Source organism: Schistocerca serialis, chromosome 2 (assembly GCF_023864345.2).
Source record: "Schistocerca serialis cubense isolate TAMUIC-IGC-003099 chromosome 2, iqSchSeri2.2, whole genome shotgun sequence".
NCBI classification, from domain to species: domain Eukaryota; kingdom Metazoa; phylum Arthropoda; class Insecta; order Orthoptera; family Acrididae; genus Schistocerca; species Schistocerca serialis.
In genome coordinates this window covers 769,454,087-769,474,312 of record NC_064639.1, presented here as the reverse complement: position 1 = coordinate 769,474,312, position 20,226 = coordinate 769,454,087, and the positions used below count along the sequence as shown (strand labels likewise).

The window sequence follows — 20,226 nt, the reverse complement described above, 5'->3', positions numbered from 1 at the left end:
CTCCCCCGCCGTTGGCATCCTTTTCTCCCCTCTCCCCCCACCTCCCCCCTGTTCCACTCTTGGCAGGTCCCCGGACTCGCACACGCTACGTGGACTTTCGCGCGCCGGAGATCGCCGCCATCAGTGTCTTGTGTGTGCCGTCATGTTTCGTGTTCAGTGTTTCCCGTCACGCTCCGTTGTTCACCAGTGCCATCGTCTTCTTCAGTATCTGTGCGTCGTCTCAACAGTTTGCAGTGTGGTTTATCGTCAAGTGTGAACGGCTCCGTGTTTGTCTCTCTGTGTCTCCTATTTTATCGCCCACCATTTTGTGACTTTTCTGTTTTTCTCCTGTTTTTTTTGTGCTTCTGTCTCATTTGGCTGAAGAGCAGCGTAGTGTGCTGCTGCCAGCCTGCTTATTGTATAGGCATTAAAATGACAATAAAGTAAAAAAAAAAAAAAAGCGACGAATGCATACTTACCTGGCGTAGGGGATACCGTGATCATGAAGGCGGTTCCTCCGGGGTGAGGCCCTTCCATTGCACTTCGGTCGAGCTGACCCCCGCGATTACTCCAAATGTGAGTAACTCGGGCGCATAATTTTTGGTAGTCGGGACTTGCGTTCGCGCTGTCCCGGTGTCTATTTCAATTGCAAACGCAGTATTCTGTGGTAGCAGTCGGTAACTAGTGCGTCTGAGCACTCGGCCAGCAACGTGTTCCGCAAGGGACTGCCAAACGCAGCAGCACTCGCGCTACGCGCGTACCACACGTCTGCGTCGACCTGGCGTCAAACCCAGAGCCAGAGCACACTGTCTGTTCGATAAGCGCGGGGGACGCGCACCAGTAGTAGCAGCGGCAGCCGCGAGATGGCACAAGCGGTCTAACTCTGGTACGACATCCACATTAATGGCCGAACGGCGACTTTTGGCTTTCTCTGTCCATCAGGGGAATGCGCGCCAAACGCAATTGGACGGCGCGGCATTCCCTGCACGCGCGGCGACCGCGGTGGCGCGAGCCGGCGTACACGAGGCGTCGCCCAGCCGAACGCTTTGTCGTCTGTGGCCAGGTACATGAGGGGGCCGGCAGCAAGCGTCTAGCGTAGCGTCCCGAGACTTGCAGACTTGCGGCACTTGAGGAGCTTGCGGGGATGTGAAATGACGTGGCCAACTGTACCGAAAACGGGGAAGAGAAATTCTAGGCAACAGCCACTTGTGCTCCCAGGCGGCCACACTGACAACGAGGGCCAGCGTTGCTCAAATTCGGTGATGGGACGAGAACCGCTGTAGGCTGTTTATTAGGCCACGACAGTGAGCGTTTACTTTCTGTAAGGAATGTCTTGTCGTCGCAGGTGTTGTGTTTCGCCTGTACTCGGGGCTCCCAGGGAAAGTAGAAAACGCAATGTTATCAGGTGTTTTTCTTGCAAGAAATCGAGTCAAAAGGTCTGTATTACACACGTCTTTACCAGGTTCGGAACTTCAAATCTGTTTATGGCCTCTTTACAAGCTCGCTATTCGTCTTCCAAAATATTAAAAGTACACCATACCTCCAGATTCAGCCGTCCCCCACCCCCTGTACAAACTGTCTGTCGTATGGGCGCCCTTGGAGTGAGAACAGATAGGTTTCGAATGGAATGGAAATAACATCTGTAACAAGTGTAATTAAAAACACAATTTCTCCCTACTCACTGACAAAATATCCGAACAGTGCCTTCTGTAACACACACAGTTCTACATTGACAGACGCGTAATAGCGGCAGTTTCAATAAATTACTAATTGCAGAAACGGGTAGCCCTCAGTGAATTCGTTGTTGCATCACTACATTCACAGAAAAGAGACTTCCTTGTTTCCCATCGCTTTGTTACACACCTGACGTGTTGTGTTTACAAACAAAAAGCAATTTAGTTTTATCTTTACCTAATCCACGTCTAAGCCAAGATTGCTACAAGGTATCAATCGTTTACCAAATACCGCACAATTAATCTGCATCTTCGAAATCAACCCGACACAGCTGAAATGTTGTCATGGATGAGACTTTATTTTTCTCTCTTATGCGCGAAGAAAATATGTCCATATTCCGAATGAAAATTTGCACAAATATTCGATCGAGCTTTCCACGTCCTACTCGGAAGGAGAAGCAAAAAGAAGTGTTACCTTTTAAGTGTCTTCTGTTACTCGGCGTCGAATGTCGAACGTGCTGGCTGATGTTCGTTCTTGGAGTTCACTGACGTCCTGTTTGTTCGTCGCGCACAACACTCACGAGTGCATCCAGCTCTCTTAGAACATCTGACAGTCTGAGCTGTGGTCCTTCAGTTGCTCGGCGACAGTCGACCGCGCGTGACAATGCTGCCGTATTTGCTAGCACTAAGGGCTCTCCTGGAAGGAGCGAAAGTAAAGTGTGGCTTGCATTGTGGCTGCAAAAAGCACTCATTCCGCAGATCGCATTCGCGGTTTCAACAGCCGAGGAAGAGGGCTCGTTGGAGACGGAGAGGAGGGCCCGGAGGCGGCAACCCGGACTTGGCCCGCCATCTTCCGGAGGGAACGGTAAATTAACCCCAGCAGCGGCCGGCGCCGCGAGCCGTATGGTGCTGCTCGCACAAAATGCATCGTTTTTCTCGGCAGAGGAGCGTTGTTGCGACTGTCTGCCATCTAACTCGACAGCCAATAGCTCTCTTGTAAGGAGACAGGTACATGGACGGCCACCATTCTGTTCGCCGATTGCGGAAACGTCAGGAGCTCTCGTTACATCTCGATAGCGCGAGGCACTACAAATTCTCGCCTGTGGCGCGACGAATGCCACATCTCCGGCGGTACACCGAAAGGTTACCGCCCTTCGATGGTGCAATCTTTCGCGCTAATCGAAGTGTTAGGGTTTACAGGAGCCAGCCAGCCAGCCCAGCCCAGCCCAGCCCAGCAGCAGCAGCAGCAGCAGCAGCAGCAGTTCCCGGTCCCGGCCTGCAGCAGTGGTCCCGCCGCCAGCCAGCCAGCCAGCCAGCCAGCCAGCAGCCCTCCGGTGCCAGCAGCAGTCCCGCCAGCAGCAGTCCCGCCAGCAGCAGTCCAGGCAGCAGCAGCGGCAGCAGCAGCAGCAGCAGCAGCAGCCGCAGCCGCAGCCGCCCCGGCCCCGTCCGCGGCAGCAGCGTTCCTGCCTCTCGCCGTCGCCGTCGCCGTCGCCGTTCGACGTTCGCCGTTCGCCGTCGCCGTTCGCCGTCGCCGTCGCCGTCCGTCGTCCCCCAGTGTGTGTCCTGTCCTTTTAGTGCTGTGTTTTTTCTTTCTTCTCCTTGTCGTCATGTCTGCCCCCACCACCACCGTCACAACCACCACCACCGCCATCGTGTATACGTCCCCTTCCGCCGCCTCCACCACTATCACTTGGTGTGCCCAGTCCCACCCCCCTCCTTCCATCCCTCCCCTCCTCTCTATCCCTTCGCCCTCGCTTTTTGTCGCCCCCTCTCCCGCCTCTTCCTCTCGTTCTGATCCCTTCCCCCCCCTCCCCCAGCCTGTCACTGCCGCTCCGGCTCGGGTGGTGGCCCGTCGGGCCACTGCCCACGCCCAGCTCTCCCCGTCGCCATCGCCGTCACCGCCGCCACCACCACCACCGCCATCTTCATCGACTTCACCGTCGCCGTCACTGCCACCTTCGCCTGCACCATCACAGTCATTATCTCCGGCGCCGCCTGCTGCATCCGTGCCGGGACCTGCCCCTTCCCACCACCTCCCCATTGTTCCCGTCCCTCTTGTCACCACCCGCCCATCTGCCGCTGTCAAACGCCCTAGTGCCGCCCCCACTCCCTCTGCTCATAAAAAGGCTCCACCCCGCCCCCCATCCCCACCCCAAAATGCCATGGACGTCTCCCCACCAGGCCCCGCTCCCTCCTCCTCCTCCTCCTCCTCCTCCTCCTCCTCCCCACCCGGTCTCTACAAATATCTCCTGTCCCGTCCCGATCCTTCATTCCTCGAGGCCCGGAATCTCTCCCTCCTCCTCCGCCAACATTTCCCTGGCGCCCCCATCTCTCTCCTTACTCCCAGACGGGATTCCGTTCTCATCTCCTCCCCCAGCCCAACCCTCCATACTGACATCCTCTCCCGCCTCCCCATCACCCGTTTTGGCCCTAACGCCTCCCTCACCCCTGCTCCCTCCCCATCTCCTACCCGCCAACCCCAACCCCCGCGTCGCCCGCCGACCCTCACCGCCGTGATCACTCGGCTTAGTCCGTCGATCACGGAGGAGGAGGTGTTGGCGGAGCTGAAGGCCCATCCCACCCTGGAGGTGCGGGCAGTCCGCCGCATTTTTAACGCGACCGGCCCCACCCGCCTTATGCGGGTGTTCTCTGAGGACGCCCCCTCCATTGACCGTCTCCTGAAGGAGGGTGCCCTCCTCTTCAATCAGCGGTACAAAGTCGACCCCTCCCGTTCCCCCCCTCAATCCCTGCGCTGCCAGAGATGTCTGCGCTACAATGCACACACAACAGCCGAGTGCCGCGAGGCCCCCACATGCCCGCATTGTCGCCAAGCGCACTTCCTCCGGCAGTGCCCCAACCTCCAATCCCCTCCCTCCTGTAATACCTGCAGCCTCCCCCACCCTACCTACTCCCAAAAGTGTAAAGCCCGGCCCCCTCCCACCACCCCTGAACTCACCGTCCCTGTCCGTCCCCTGGACGCCCCCACCCCTCCTGGCAATTCCCTTCGTCCCCCTCCCACTGCTGAGGACATCATCAGGTTCCTCACCATTGTCCTCCAAAACGTCCATCCCTTTCAGCGCCCCCACACCCTCCAACAGATCTCCCTCGCCGCCCGTTCCATATTCCACCTTAAAATGTACGCCACCTTTTCCAATAACCAGGCCCATTTCACCTTCTCCCGCCTTGACACCCTCGTATAAGTCCTTATCATGGCGCGACAGCATCGTATCCTTTTCAACAATATCCGCTCCCTTCCCGCCAACAAGAACCTCTTCCTGCACACCCTTGCTACCCACCGTGTGGATGCCTTCCTCCTCAACGAAACCTTCCTCCAACCCCACCACTCCATCCACACCTCCCCCTATCTCCTCCACCGCTCCGATAATCCCCTCCCAGTTGCGCGTGGCGGAGTTGCCATTGGCCACCACCGCCAGATCCCCGTTCGGCTCCAGCCTCTCCTTCCCGACCCCACCGAACACCTGATCCTTAGTCTCTTCTTCCCCGGCCTTACCATTACCTGTGCCACCATCTATGTCCGCCCCAACGCCCCTCTTCCTTTCGACTTCCTCTCCCACATCGACCGTACCTTCTCCTCCTATGTGATCGCCGCTGACCTCAACATCCATAGTCGCTCCGCTGCCCAGTTACGGCGGTGGCATCGGTTCCTCTCCTCCCTTCAAGGCGACCTCATCCCCATCCCCCAGCACACTCGTCCCGAATCCAACTCCACTCCCGATGTTATCCTCTCCTCCCCCAACCTCCTTGGTCGCATTACGGTGGATGTCCTGGAGCCTATTGGTAGCGACCATCTCCCTGTCCTCCTCACCGTTTCAGACGGCCGTCGCCCCCGCCCCGACCCTCGTCATGACCCTCCCCCTAAGTACATCCATGACTATTCCCGTGCCGACTGGAATGCCTACCGGGATACCCTCTCCACTCAGGTCGATAGCCACCCTCTCGCCTACCGCCGTCCCGATGATGTCACCCATGCCGCCTCCTTTCTCCAGCAGACCTTGTCTGAGGCCGTGGAGGCCCACGTCCCTACTGTTGCCATCCACCCCCACCGTCCTACCTTACCACCACAGGCCGTCCTCCTCCTCCGTGAATCCCGTCGTCTCTACCGTGCCTTCCTCCGCACGCGTGACCCGGACACCCTACGACGCCACCGGCAACTACAGCGACACATTCGAAATTTGCTCGCGGCCAAGAAACGCCGGGACTGGCGACAGACATGCACCCGTTTAACTGCTACCCTCCCTATAAACTCGTCCAAGTTCTGGACCGCTTTCCGTCGCCTTACCGGAACTAAACCCTCCCCCTACTATCCTCTTCTCCACGATGATCACCCCTTCCCTGACGCCCTTAGTAAGGCCAATCACTTTGCCTCCTACCTGTCCGATGTGTTTTCCATCCCTGATGATCCCCAGTTCGATTACTCCCTCTTCCCAGATATCCGCGATCGAACTGACACCTCTGTCCCTCCCCTCGCTCCTGGTTTCCAGTACTTGGACCACATTCCACACACGGACCTTAATGCCCCCATCACCACACAAGATCTCATCAATACACTCCGCACCAAACGCAACACCGCTCCTGGTCACGATCGTGTCACCTACCGTCACCTTCGTGAAGCTCCTGTCTCTTTTCTCTCCACCCTGGCCAGGCTCTACAATGTAGTCCTGTCCACCGGTTACTACCCCGACCTGTGGAAAACCTCCCGTATCCTCATGTTCCTCAAACCTGGCAAACCGCCGTCCGCCGTCTCCTCCTACCGTCCCATCAGCCTTACCTCGGTCTTCAGCAAGGTCCTGGAATCTATCCTCACCCGCCGCATCCACCAGCATCTCCGCCAGCACCGCCTCCTCCCCGTTACCCAGTGTGGCTTTCGGCCGTCCTTCTCTTCTGACGATCTTCTCCTTCACCTCACTCATCTCCTTTCCGAACAGCTCAATTCCCGTCGCTCCGCAATCTTCCTCTCTCTTGACCTCGAACGCGCATATGACCGCGTATGGCATTCCGGTCTCCTCTTCAAGCTCCAAACCTTCGCCCTTCCCATTAACTACGTTCGTCTGATCGGTTCCTTTCTCTCCCGCCGTCCTTCCTATGTCACCATCCATAACACCGATTCCTACACCTTTTTCCCCTCCGCCGGTGTGCCCCAAGGCTCCGTCCTCTCCCCCCTTCTGTACTTGTTGTACACGGCGGACATGCCGCCGCCGTCACCCCCCGTCCACCTTCTCCAGTTTGCCGATGACACCGCCTTCCTTGCCCTTGCCCCCACCCTGCGACGCTCCCAACACCTTCTCCAATCCCATCTTGACCGGTTCACCGCTTGGTGCAACCAGTGGTTGCTCAAGGTCAATCCTTCCAAAACCCAGGCGATCATTGTAGGCAAAACCACTCCCTCCTTCCGCCTCCTTGATTTCTATCTCACCGTTTATGGCCGTCCCATCGCTCTCACCCCCACCCTTAAGTACCTTGGCGTCACCCTCGACCGTCGCCTCTCCTGGACTCCCCATCTCCAGACAATCCAAGCCAAGGCACGTTCCCGACTCCGTCTCCTCAAGCTCCTTTCCGGCCGAACGTGGGGTCTGGACCCCTCCACCATCCTCCACACCTATAAGTCCCTCATCCGCCCTATCCTCTGTTACGCCCATCCCGCCTGGATCTCCGCCCCCCCTTCCTTTTATAAATCCCTCCAAATCCTTGAACGCCATGCTCTCCGCCTTGCCTATCGCATCCGTCTCCCTTCCCCCACGCGGATCCTGTATGACCTTATCCCCTTCCCCCACCTCCTCCTCTTCCTCGAAAGGATACGAATCCTATACACCTCCCGTAAACTCGATCCTCCTCACCCGCTAGTCTCCCCGATCCTCTCCCACCCCCGCCCGCTGCCACGCCTGTACTCCCACGTCCCACCCGGTCTCCATCTCTCCACCCTCCTTACCCTCTCCCAAGGTGGCTTCCGCCAGCTCCCCCTCCCTGATGATGCCCTCCTCCCCTCCATCTACCCCTCCTACCAACTTTGATCCTCCCACCCTCCTCCTGTGCTTGCTCCTCGGGGCACCCTCCCTCCCTTCTCTCCCTTTTCCCTCCCTCCTCCTTTTCTCGTCCCTCGTCCCCCGGGCCCCCCCCTCCCCTGTCCCTATCCTCCTGTCCCCGTCTCCTAAGCCATGGCATCCTCTTTTCCTCCCCTCTCCCCCTCCTCATCCCTGTTGCCCTCTTGGCAGGTCCCCGGACTCGCACACGCTCAGTGGACATTCGCGCGCCGGAGATCACCGCCATCAGTGTATCGTGTGTGCCGTCATGTTTAGTGTTCAGTGTTTACCGTCACACTCCATCGTTCACCAGTGCCATCGTCTCCTTCAGTGTTTGTGCGTCGTCTCAACAGTTTGCAGTGTGGCTTATCGTCGAGTGTGAACGGCTCCGTGTTTGTTTCTCTGTGTCTCCTGTTTTATTGCCCACCATTTTGTAACTTTTATGTTTTTCTCCTGTTTTTGCTGATTGTACCTTCTATGGCTGAAGAGCAGCGTAGTATGCTGCTGACAGCCTGCCTGCTGTCCAGGCTTTAAAATAACAATAAAGTAAAAAAAAAAAAAAAAAAGCGACGAATGCATACTTACCTGGCGTAGGGGATACCGTGATCATGAAGGCGGTTCCTCCGGGGTGAGGCCCTTCCATTGCACTTCGGTCGAGCTGACCCCCGCGATTACTCCAAATGTGAGTAACTCGGGCGCATAATTTTTGGTAGTCGGGACTTGCGTTCGCGCTGTCCCGGTGTCTATTTCAATTGCAAACGCAGTATTCTGTGGTAGCAGTCGGTAACTAGTGCGCCTGAGCACTCGGCCAGCAACGTGTTCCGCAAGGGACTGCCAAACGCAGCAGCACTCGCGCTACGCGCGTACCACACGTCTGCGTCGACCTGGCGTCAAACCCAGAGCCAGAGCACACTGTCTGTTCGATAAGCGCGGGGGACGCGCACCAGTAGTAGCAGCGGCAGCCGCGAGATGGCACAAGCGGTCTAACTCTGGTACGACATCCACATTAATGGCCGAACGGCGACTTTTGGCTTTCTCTGTCCATCAGGGGAATGCGCGCCAAACGCAATTGGACGGCGCGGCATTCCCTGCACGCGCGGCGACCGCGGTGGCGCGAGCCGGCGTACACGAGGCGTCGCCCAGCCGAACGCTTTGTCGTCTGTGGCCAGGTACATGAGGGGGCCGGCAGCAAGCGTCTAGCGTAGCGTCCCGAGACTTGCAGACTTGCGGCACTTGAGGAGCTTGCGGGGATGTGAAATGACGTGGCCAACTGTACCGAAAACGGGGAAGAGAAATTCTAGGCAACAGCCACTTGTGCTCCCAGGCGGCCACACTGACAACGAGGGCCAGCGTTGCTCAAATTCGGTGATGGGACGAGAACCGCTGTAGGCTGTTTATTAGGCCACGACAGTGAGCGTTTACTTTCTGTAAGGAATGTCTTGTCGTCGCAGGTGTTGTGTTTCGCCTGTACTCGGGGCTCCCAGGGAAAGTAGAAAACGCAATGTTATCAGGTGTTTTTCTTGCAAGAAATCGAGTCAAAAGGTCTGTATTACACACGTCTTTACCAGGTTCGGAACTTCAAATCTGTTTATGGCCTCTTTACAAGCTCGCTATTCGTCTTCCAAAATATTAAAAGTACACCATACCTCCAGATTCAGCCGTCCCCCACCCCCTGTACAAACTGTCTGTCGTATGGGCGCCCTTGGAGTGAGAACAGATAGGTTTCGAATGGAATGGAAATAACATCTGTAACAAGTGTAATTAAAAACACAATTTCTCCCTACTCACTGACAAAATATCCGAACAGTGCCTTCTGTAACACACACAGTTCTACATTGACAGACGCGTAATAGCGGCAGTTTCAATAAATTACTAATTGCAGAAACGGGTAGCCCTCAGTGAATTCGTTGTTGCATCACTACATTCACAGAAAAGAGACTTCCTTGTTTCCCATCGCTTTGTTACACACCTGACGTGTTGTGTTTACAAACAAAAAGCAATTTAGTTTTATCTTTACCTAATCCACGTCTAAGCCAAGATTGCTACAAGGTATCAATCGTTTACCAAATACCGCACAATTAATCTGCATCTTCGAAATCAACCCGACACAGCTGAAATGTTGTCATGGATGAGACTTTATTTTTCTCTCTTATGCGCGAAGAAAATATGTCCATATTCCGAATGAAAATTTGCACAAATATTCGATCGAGCTTTCCACGTCCTACTCGGAAGGAGAAGCAAAAAGAAGTGTTACCTTTTAAGTGTCTTCTGTTACTCGGCGTCGAATGTCGAACGTGCTGGCTGATGTTCGTTCTTGGAGTTCACTGACGTCCTGTTTGTTCGTCGCGCACAACACTCACGAGTGCATCCAGCTCTCTTAGAACATCTGACAGTCTGAGCTGTGGTCCTTCAGTTGCTCGGCGACAGTCGACCGCGCGTGACAATGCTGCCGTATTTGCTAGCACTAAGGGCTCTCCTGGAAGGAGCGAAAGTAAAGTGTGGCTTGCATTGTGGCTGCAAAAAGCACTCATTCCGCAGATCGCATTCGCGGTTTCAACAGCCGAGGAAGAGGGCTCGTTGGAGACGGAGAGGAGGGCCCGGAGGCGGCAACCCGGACTTGGCCCGCCATCTTCCGGAGGGAACGGTAAATTAACCCCAGCAGCGGCCGGCGCCGCGAGCCGTATGGTGCTGCTCGCACAAAATGCATCGTTTTTCTCGGCAGAGGAGCGTTGTTGCGACTGTCTGCCATCTAACTCGACAGCCAATAGCTCTCTTGTAAGGAGACAGGTACATGGACGGCCACCATTCTGTTCGCCGATTGCGGAAACGTCAGGAGCTCTCGTTACATCTCGATAGCGCGAGGCACTACAAATTCTCGCCTGTGGCGCGACGAATGCATACTTACCTGGCGTAGGGGATACCGTGATCATGAAGGCGGTTCCTCCGGGGTGAGGCCCTTCCATTGCACTTCGGTCGAGCTGACCCCCGCGATTACTCCAAATGTGAGTAACTCGGGCGCATAATTTTTGGTAGTCGGGACTTGCGTTCGCGCTGTCCCGGTGTCTATTTCAATTGCAAACGCAGTATTCTGTGGTAGCAGTCGGTAACTAGTGCGCCTGAGCACTCGGCCAGCAACGTGTTCCGCAAGGGACTGCCAAACGCAGCAGCACTCGCGCTACGCGCGTACCACACGTCTGCGTCGACCTGGCGTCAAACCCAGAGCCAGAGCACACTGTCTGTTCGATAAGCGCGGGGGACGCGCACCAGTAGTAGCAGCGGCAGCCGCGAGATGGCACAAGCGGTCTAACTCTGGTACGACATCCACATTAATGGCCGAACGGCGACTTTTGGCTTTCTCTGTCCATCAGGGGAATGCGCGCCAAACGCAATTGGACGGCGCGGCATTCCCTGCACGCGCGGCGACCGCGGTGGCGCGAGCCGGCGTACACGAGGCGTCGCCCAGCCGAACGCTTTGTCGTCTGTGGCCAGGTACATGAGGGGGCCGGCAGCAAGCGTCTAGCGTAGCGTCCCGAGACTTGCAGACTTGCGGCACTTGAGGAGCTTGCGGGGATGTGAAATGACGTGGCCAACTGTACCGAAAACGGGGAAGAGAAATTCTAGGCAACAGCCACTTGTGCTCCCAGGCGGCCACACTGACAACGAGGGCCAGCGTTGCTCAAATTCGGTGATGGGACGAGAACCGCTGTAGGCTGTTTATTAGGCCACGACAGTGAGCGTTTACTTTCTGTAAGGAATGTCTTGTCGTCGCAGGTGTTGTGTTTCGCCTGTACTCGGGGCTCCCAGGGAAAGTAGAAAACGCAATGTTATCAGGTGTTTTTCTTGCAAGAAATCGAGTCAAAAGGTCTGTATTACACACGTCTTTACCAGGTTCGGAACTTCAAATCTGTTTATGGCCTCTTTACAAGCTCGCTATTCGTCTTCCAAAATATTAAAAGTACACCATACCTCCAGATTCAGCCGTCCCCCACCCCCTGTACAAACTGTCTGTCGTATGGGCGCCCTTGGAGTGAGAACAGATAGGTTTCGAATGGAATGGAAATAACATCTGTAACAAGTGTAATTAAAAACACAATTTCTCCCTACTCACTGACAAAATATCCGAACAGTGCCTTCTGTAACACACACAGTTCTACATTGACAGACGCGTAATAGCGGCAGTTTCAATAAATTACTAATTGCAGAAACGGGTAGCCCTCAGTGAATTCGTTGTTGCATCACTACATTCACAGAAAAGAGACTTCCTTGTTTCCCATCGCTTTGTTACACACCTGACGTGTTGTGTTTACAAACAAAAAGCAATTTAGTTTTATCTTTACCTAATCCACGTCTAAGCCAAGATTGCTACAAGGTATCAATCGTTTACCAAATACCGCACAATTAATCTGCATCTTCGAAATCAACCCGACACAGCTGAAATGTTGTCATGGATGAGACTTTATTTTTCTCTCTTATGCGCGAAGAAAATATGTCCATATTCCGAATGAAAATTTGCACAAATATTCGATCGAGCTTTCCACGTCCTACTCGGAAGGAGAAGCAAAAAGAAGTGTTACCTTTTAAGTGTCTTCTGTTACTCGGCGTCGAATGTCGAACGTGCTGGCTGATGTTCGTTCTTGGAGTTCACTGACGTCCTGTTTGTTCGTCGCGCACAACACTCACGAGTGCATCCAGCTCTCTTAGAACATCTGACAGTCTGAGCTGTGGTCCTTCAGTTGCTCGGCGACAGTCGACCGCGCGTGACAATGCTGCCGTATTTGCTAGCACTAAGGGCTCTCCTGGAAGGAGCGAAAGTAAAGTGTGGCTTGCATTGTGGCTGCAAAAAGCACTCATTCCGCAGATCGCATTCGCGGTTTCAACAGCCGAGGAAGAGGGCTCGTTGGAGACGGAGAGGAGGGCCCGGAGGCGGCAACCCGGACTTGGCCCGCCATCTTCCGGAGGGAACGGTAAATTAACCCCAGCAGCGGCCGGCGCCGCGAGCCGTATGGTGCTGCTCGCACAAAATGCATCGTTTTTCTCGGCAGAGGAGCGTTGTTGCGACTGTCTGCCATCTAACTCGACAGCCAATAGCTCTCTTGTAAGGAGACAGGTACATGGACGGCCACCATTCTGTTCGCCGATTGCGGAAACGTCAGGAGCCCTCGTTACATCTCGATAGCGCGAGGCCCTACAAATTCTCGCCTGTGGCGCGACGAAAGCCCATCTGCGGCGGTACACCGAAAGGTTACCGCCCTTCGATAGTGCAATTTTCGCGCTAATCGAAGTGTTAGGGGTTACAGGTGCCAGCCAGCCCAGCCCAGCAGCAGCAGCAGCAGCAGCAGCAGCAGCAGCAGTTCCCGGTCCCGGCCTGCAGCAGTGGTCCCGCCGCCAGCCAGCCGGCCAGCCAGCAGCCCTCCGGTGCCAGCAGCCCTCCGGTGCCAGCAGCAGTCCAGCCAGCAGCAGTCCAGGCAGCAGCAGCAGCAGCAGCAGCAGCAGCAGCAGCAGCAGCAGCCGCAGCCGCAGCCGCCCCGGCCCCGTCCGCGGCAGCAGCGTTCCTGCCTCTCGCCGTCGCCGTTCGCCGTCGCCGTTCGCCGTCGCCGTCGCCGTCGCCGTCCGTCGTCCCCCAGTGTGTGTCCTGTCCTTTTAGTGCTGTGTTTTTTCTTTCTTCTCCTTGTCGTCATGTCTGCCCCCACCACCACCGTCACAACCACCACCACCGCCATCGTGTATACGTCCCCTTCCGCCGCCTCCACCACTCTCACTTGGTGTGCCCAGTCCCACCCCCCTCCTTCCATCCCTCCCCTCCTCTCTATCCCTTCGCCCTCGCTTTTTGTCGCCCCCTCTCCCGCCTCTTCCTCTCGTTCTGATCCCTTCCCCCCACTCCCCCAGCCTGTCACTGCCGCTCCGGCTCGGGTGGTGGCCCGTCGGGCCACTGCCCACGCCCAGCTCTCCCCGTCGCCATCGCCGTCACCGCCGCCACCACCACCACCGCCATCTTCATCGATTTCACCGTCGCCGTCACTGCCACCTTCGCCTGCACCGTCACAGTCATTATCTCCGGCGCCGACTGCTGCGTCCGTGCCGGGACCTGCCCCTTCCCACCACCTCCCCATTGTTCCCGTCCCTCTTATCACCACCCGCCCATCTGCCGCTGTCAAACGCCCTAGTGCCGCCCCCACTCCCTCTGCTCCTAAGAAGGCTCCACCCCGCCCCCCATCCCCACCCCAAAATGCCATGGACGTCTCCCCACCAGGCCCCGCTCCCTCCTCCTCCTCCTCCTCCCCACCCGGTCTCTACAAATATCTCCTGTCCCGTCCCGATCCTTCATTCCTCGAGGCCCGGAATCTCTCCCTCCTCCTCCGCCAACATTTCCCTGGCGCCCCCATCTCTCTCCTTACTCCCAGACGGGATTCCGTTCTCATCTCCTCCCCCAGCCCAACCCTCCATACTGACATCCTCTCCCGCCTCCCCATCACCCGTTTTGGCCCTAACGCCTCCCTCACCCCTGCTCCCTCCCCATCTCCTACCCGCCAACCCCAACCCCCGCGTCGCCCGCCGACCCTCACCGCCGTGATCACTCGGCTTAGTCCGTCGATCACGGAGGAGGAGGTGTTGGCGGAGCTGAAGGCCCATCCCACCCTGGAGGTGCGGGCAGTCCGCCGCATTTTTAACGCGACCGGCCCCACCCGCCTTATGCGGGTGTTCTCTGAGGACGCCCACTCCATTGACCGTCTCCTGAAGGAGGGTGCCCTCCTCTTCAATCAGCGGTACAAAGTCGACCCCTCCCGTTCCCCCCCTCAATCCCTGCGCTGCCAGAGATGTCTGCGCTACAATGCACACACAACAGCCGAGTGCCGCGAGGCCCCCACATGCCCGCATTGTCGCCAAGCGCACTTCCTCCGGCAGTGCCCCAACCTCCAATCCCCTCCCTCCTGTAATACCTGCAGCCTCCCCCACCCTACCTACTCCCAAAAGTGTAAAGCCCGGCCCCCTCCCACCACCCCTGAACTCACCGTCCCTGTCCGTCCCCTGGACGCCCCCACCCCTCCTGGCAATTCCCTTCGTCCCCCTCCCACTGCTGAGGACATCATCAGGTTCCTCACCATTGTCCTCCAAAACGTCCATCCCTTTCAGCGCCCCCACACCCTCCAACAGATCTCCCTCGCCGCCCGTTCCATATTCCACCTTAAAATGTACGCCACCTATTCCAATAACCAGGCCCATTTCACCTTCTCCCGCCTTGACACCCTCGTCTAAATCCTTATCATGGCACGACAGCATCGTATCCTTTTCAACAATATCCGCTCCCTTCCCGCCAACAAGAACCTTTTCCTGCACACCCTTGCTACCCACCGTGTGGATGCCTTCCTCCTCAATGAAACCTTCCTCCAACCCCACCACTCCATCCACACCTCCCCCTATCTCCTCCACCGCTCCGATAATCCCCTCCCAGTTGCACGTGGCGGAGTTGCCATTGGCCACCACCGCCAGATCCCCGTTCGGCTCCAACCTCTCCTTCCCGACCCCACCGAACACCTGATCCTTAGTCTCTTCTTCCCTGGCCTTACCATTACCTGCGCCACCATCTATGTCCGCCCTAACGCCCCTCTTCCCTTCGACTTCCTCTCCCACATTGACCGTACCTTCTCCTCCTACGTGATCGCCGCCGACCTCAACATCCATAGTCGTTCCGCCGCCCAGTTACGGCGGTGGCATCGGTTCCTCTCCTCCCTTCAAGGCGACCTCATTCCCATCCCCCAGCACACCCGTCCCGAATCCAACTCCACTCCTGATGTTATCCTCTCCTCCCCCAACCTCCTTGGCCGCATAACGGTGGATGTCCTGGAACCTATTGGTAGCGACCATCTCCCTGTCCTCCTCACCGTATCGGACGGTCGTCGCCCTCGCCCCGACCCTCGTACTGATCCTCCCCCTAAGTATGTCCACGATTATTCCCGAGCCGACTGGAATGCCTACCGGGATACCCTCTCCACCCAGGTCGATAGCCACCCTCTCACCTACCACCACCCTGACGATGTCACCCATGCCGCCTCCTTTCTCCAGCAGACCTTGTCTGAGGCCGTGGAGGCCCACGTTCCTACTGTCGCCATCCACCCCCACCGTCCTACCTTACCCCCGCAGGCCGTTCTCCTCCTCCGTGAATCCCGTCGTCTCTACCGTGCCTTCCTCCGCACGCGTGACCCGGACACCCTACGACGCCACCGGCAACTCCAGCGACACGTTCGTAATTTGCTCGCGGCTAAGAAACGCCGGGACTGGCGACAGACATGCACCCGTTTAAATGAAACCCTACCAATCAACTCGTCCAAGTTCTGGTCGGCCTTCCGTCGCCTTACCGGAACTAAACCCTCCCCCTACTATCCTCTTCTCCACGATGATCACCCCTTCCCTGACGCCCTTAGTAAGGCCAATCACTTTGCCTCCTACCTCTCCGATGTTTTCTCCATCCCCGATGATCCTCAGTTCGATTACTCCCTCTTCCCGGATATCCGCGATCGAACTGACACCTCTGTCCCTCCCCTCGCTCCTGGTTTCCAGTACTTGGACAACATTACACACACGGAACTCAATACCCCTATCACTACACAGGATCTCATTGATACACTCCGCACAAAACGCAACACCGCTCCTGGTCACGATCGTGCCACCTACCGTCACCTTCGTGAAGCTCCTGTCTCTTTCCTCTCCACCCTGGCCAGGCTCTACAATGTAGTCCTGTCCACCGGTTACTACCCCGACCTGTGGAAAACCTCCCGCATCCTCATGTTCCTTAAACCTAGCAAACCGCCGTCCGCCGTCTCCTCTTACCGTCCTATCAGCCTTACCTCGGTCTTCAGCAAGGTCCTGGAATCTATCCTCACCCGCCGCATCCACCAGCATCTCCGCCAGCACCGCCTCCTTCCCGTCACCCAGTGTGGCTTTCGGCCATCCTTCTCTTCCGACGATCTTCTCCTTCACCTCACTCATCTCCTTTCCGAACAGCTTAATTCCCGTCGCTCCGCCATCTTCCTCTCCCTTGACCTCGAACGCGCTTATGACCGCGTCTGGCATTCCGGTCTCCTCTTCAAGCTCCAAACCTTTGCCCTTCCCATTAACTACGTCCGTCTGATCGGTTCCTTTCTCTCCCGCCGTCCTTCCTATGTCACCATCCATAACACAGATTCCTACACTTTTTTTCCCTCCGCCGGTGTGCCCCAAGGCTCCGTCCTCTCCCCCCTTCTGTACCTTTTGTACACGGCGGACATGCCGCCGCCGTCACCCCCCGTCCACCTTCTCCAGTTTGCCGATGACACTGCCTTCCTTGCTCTTGCCCCCACCCTACAACGCTCCCAACGCCTTCTCCAATCCCATCTTGACCGCTTCACTGCTTGGTGCAACCAGTGGTTGCTTAAGGTCAATCCCTCCAAAACCCAGGCGATCATTGTCGGCAAAACCACCCCTTCCTTCCGCCTCCTTGATTTTTATCTCACCGTCTATGGCCGTCCTATCGCCCTCACTCCCACCCTTCAGTACCTTGGCGTCACCCTCGACCGTCGACTCTCCTGGACTCCCCATCTCCGGACAATCCAAGCCAAGGCACGTTCCCGACTCCGTCTCCTCAAGCTCCTTTCCGGCCGAACGTGGGGTCTGGACCCCTCCACCATCCTCCACACCTATAAGTCCCTCATCCGCCCTATCCTCTGTTACGCCCATCCAGCCTGGATCTCCGCCCCCCCTTCCTTTTATAAATCCCTCCAAATCCTTGAACGCCATGCTCTCCGCCTTGCCTATCGCATCCGTCTCCCCTCCCCCACGCGGATCCTGTATGATCTTATCCCCTTCCCTCACCTCCTCCTCTTCCTCGAAAGGATACGAATCCTCTACACCTCCCGTAAACTCGATCCTCCCCACCCGCTCGTCTCCCCGATCCTCTCCCACCCCCGCCCGCTGCCGCGCCTGTACTCTCATGTCCCACCCGGTCTCCATCTCTCCACCCTCCTTACCCTCTCCCAAGGTGGCTTCCGCCAGCTCCCCCTCCCTGATGATGCCCTCCTCCCCTCCATCTACCCCTCCTACCAACTTTGATCCTCCCGCCCTCCTCCCGTGCTTGCTCCTCCGGGCACCCTCCCTCCCTTCTCTTCCTTTTTCCTCCCTCCTCCTTTTCTCTCCCCTTCTCCCCCGGGCCTCCCCTCCCCTGTACCTCTCCCTCTTGCCCCCGTCTCCCCCGCCGTTGGCATCCTATTCTCCCCTCTCCCCCCACCTCCCCCCTGTTCCACTCTTGGCAGGTCCCCGGACTCGCACACGCTACGTGGACTTTCGCGCGCCGGAGATCGCCGCCATCAGTGTCTTGTGTGTGCCGTCGTGTTTCGTGTTCAGTGTTTCCCGTCACGCTCCGTTGTTCACCAGTGCCATCGTCTTCTTCAGTGTCTGTGCGTCGTCTCCACAGTTTGAAGTGTGGTTTATCGTCAAGTGTGAACGGCTCCGTGTTTGTCTCTTTGTGTCTCCTATTTTATCGCCCACCGTTTTGTGACTTTTCTGTTTTTCTCCTGTTTCTTGTGCTTCTGTCGCATTTGGCTGAAGAGCAGCGTAGTGTGCTGCTGCCAGCCTGCTTATTGTATAGGCATTAAAATGACAATAAAGTAAAAAAAAAAAAAAAAAAAAAAAAAAGCGACGAAAGCATACTTACCTGGCGTAGGGGATACCGTGATCATGAAGGCGGTTCCTCCGGGGTGAGGCTCTTCCATTGCACTTCGGTCGAGCTGACCCCCGCGATTACTCCAAATGTGAGTAACTCGGGCGCATAATTTTTGGTAGTCGGGACTTGCGTTCGCGCTGTCCCGGTGTCTATTTCAATTGCAAACGCAGTATTTTGTGGTAGCAGTCGGTAACTAGTGCGCCTGAGCACTCGGCCAGCAACGTGTTCCGCAAGGGACTGCCAAACGCAGCAGCACTCGCGCTACGCGCGTACCACACGTCTGCGTCGACCTGGCGTCAAACCCAGAGCCAGAGCACACTGTCTGTTCGATAAGCGCGGGGGACGCGCACCAGTAGTAGCAGCGGCAGCCGCGAGATGGCACAAGCGGTCTAACTCTGGTACGACATCCACATTAATGGCCGAACGGCGACTTTTGGCTTTCTCTGTCCATCAGGGGAATGCGCGCCAAACGCAATTGGACGGCGCGGCATTCCCTGCACGCGCGGCGACCGCGGTGGCGCGAGCCGGCGTACACGAGGCGTCGCCCAGCCGAACGCTTTGTCGTCTGTGGCCAGGTACATGAGGGGGCCGGCAGCAAGCGTCTAGCGTAGCGTCCCGAGACTTGCAGACTTGCGGCACTTGAGGAGCTTGCGGGGATGTGAAATGACGTGGCCAACTGTACCGAAAACGGGGAAGAGAAATTCTAGGCAACAGCCACTTGTGCTCCCAGGCGGCCACACTGACAACGAGGGCCAGCGTTGCTCAAATTCGGTGATGGGACGAGAACCGCTGTAGGCTGTTTATTAGGCCACGACAGTGAGCGTTTACTTTCTGTAAGGAATGTCTTGTCGTCGCAGGTGTTGTGTTTCGCCTGTACTCGGGGCTCCCAGGGAAAGTAGAAAACGCAATGTTATCAGGTGTTTTTCTTGCAAGAAATCGAGTCAAAAGGTCTGTATTACACACGTCTTTACCAGGTTCGGAACTTCAAATCTGTTTATGGCCTCTTTACAAGCTCGCTATTCGTCTTCCAAAATATTAAAAGTACACCATACCTCCAGATTCAGCCGTCCCCCACCCCCTGTACAAACTGTCTGTCGTATGGGCGCCCTTGGAGTGAGAACAGATAGGTTTCGAATGGAATGGAAATAACATAAAACTCTTCTTTTCTCTCTCTCTCTCTCTCTCTCTCTCTCTTCTGTAACAAGTGTAATTAAAAACACAATTTCTCCCTACTCACTGACAAAATATCCGAACAGTGCCTTCTGTAACACACACAGTTCTACATTGACAGACGCGTAATAGCGGCAGTTTCAATAAATTACTAATTGCAGAAACGGGTAGCCCTCAGTGAATTCGTTGTTGCATCACTACATTCACAGAAAAGAGACTTCCTTGTTTCCCATCGCTTTGTTACACACCTGACGTGTTGTGTTTACAAACAAAAAGCAATTTAGTTTTATCTTTACCTAATCCACGTCTAAGCCAAGATGCTACAAGGTATCAATCGTTTACCAAATACCGCACAATTAATCTGCATTTTCGAAATCAACCCGACACAGCTGAAATGTTGTCATGAATGAGACTTTATTTTTCTCTCTTATGCGCGAAGAAATTTTTTTTTTTTTACTTTATTGTTATTTTAAAGCTTGTACAGCAGGCAGGCTGTCAGCAGCATACTACTCTGCTCTTCAGCCATAGAAGGTACAATCAGCAAAAACAGGAGAAAAACATAAAAGTTACAAAATGGTGGGCAATAAAACAGGAGACACAGAGAAACAAACACGGAGCCGTTCACACTCGACGATAAGCCACACTGCAAACTGTTGAGACGACGCACAAACAC

The 20,226-nt window shown here is 56.1% G+C and overlaps 4 non-coding genes across 4 annotated transcripts; all 4 read left to right on the top strand.

Annotated features, from left to right (window-relative positions):
- Window positions 1-450: 450 nt before the first annotated feature.
- LOC126458691 (U1 spliceosomal RNA) lies at window positions 451-613 on the top strand. The gene has a single exon (XR_007585684.1). It is a non-coding gene; the product is annotated as a U1 spliceosomal RNA (small nuclear RNA).
- Window positions 614-8,267: 7,654 nt separating this feature from the next.
- On the top strand, window positions 8,268-8,430 carry LOC126458690 (U1 spliceosomal RNA). Its single transcript, XR_007585683.1, has one exon. It is a non-coding gene; the product is annotated as a U1 spliceosomal RNA (small nuclear RNA).
- A 2,157-nt stretch (window positions 8,431-10,587) lies between these two features.
- LOC126458689 (U1 spliceosomal RNA) lies at window positions 10,588-10,750 on the top strand. The gene has a single exon (XR_007585682.1). It is a non-coding gene; the product is annotated as a U1 spliceosomal RNA (small nuclear RNA).
- A 7,616-nt stretch (window positions 10,751-18,366) lies between these two features.
- On the top strand, window positions 18,367-18,529 carry LOC126458687 (U1 spliceosomal RNA). Its single transcript, XR_007585681.1, has one exon. It is a non-coding gene; the product is annotated as a U1 spliceosomal RNA (small nuclear RNA).
- Window positions 18,530-20,226: the final 1,697 nt, after the last annotated feature.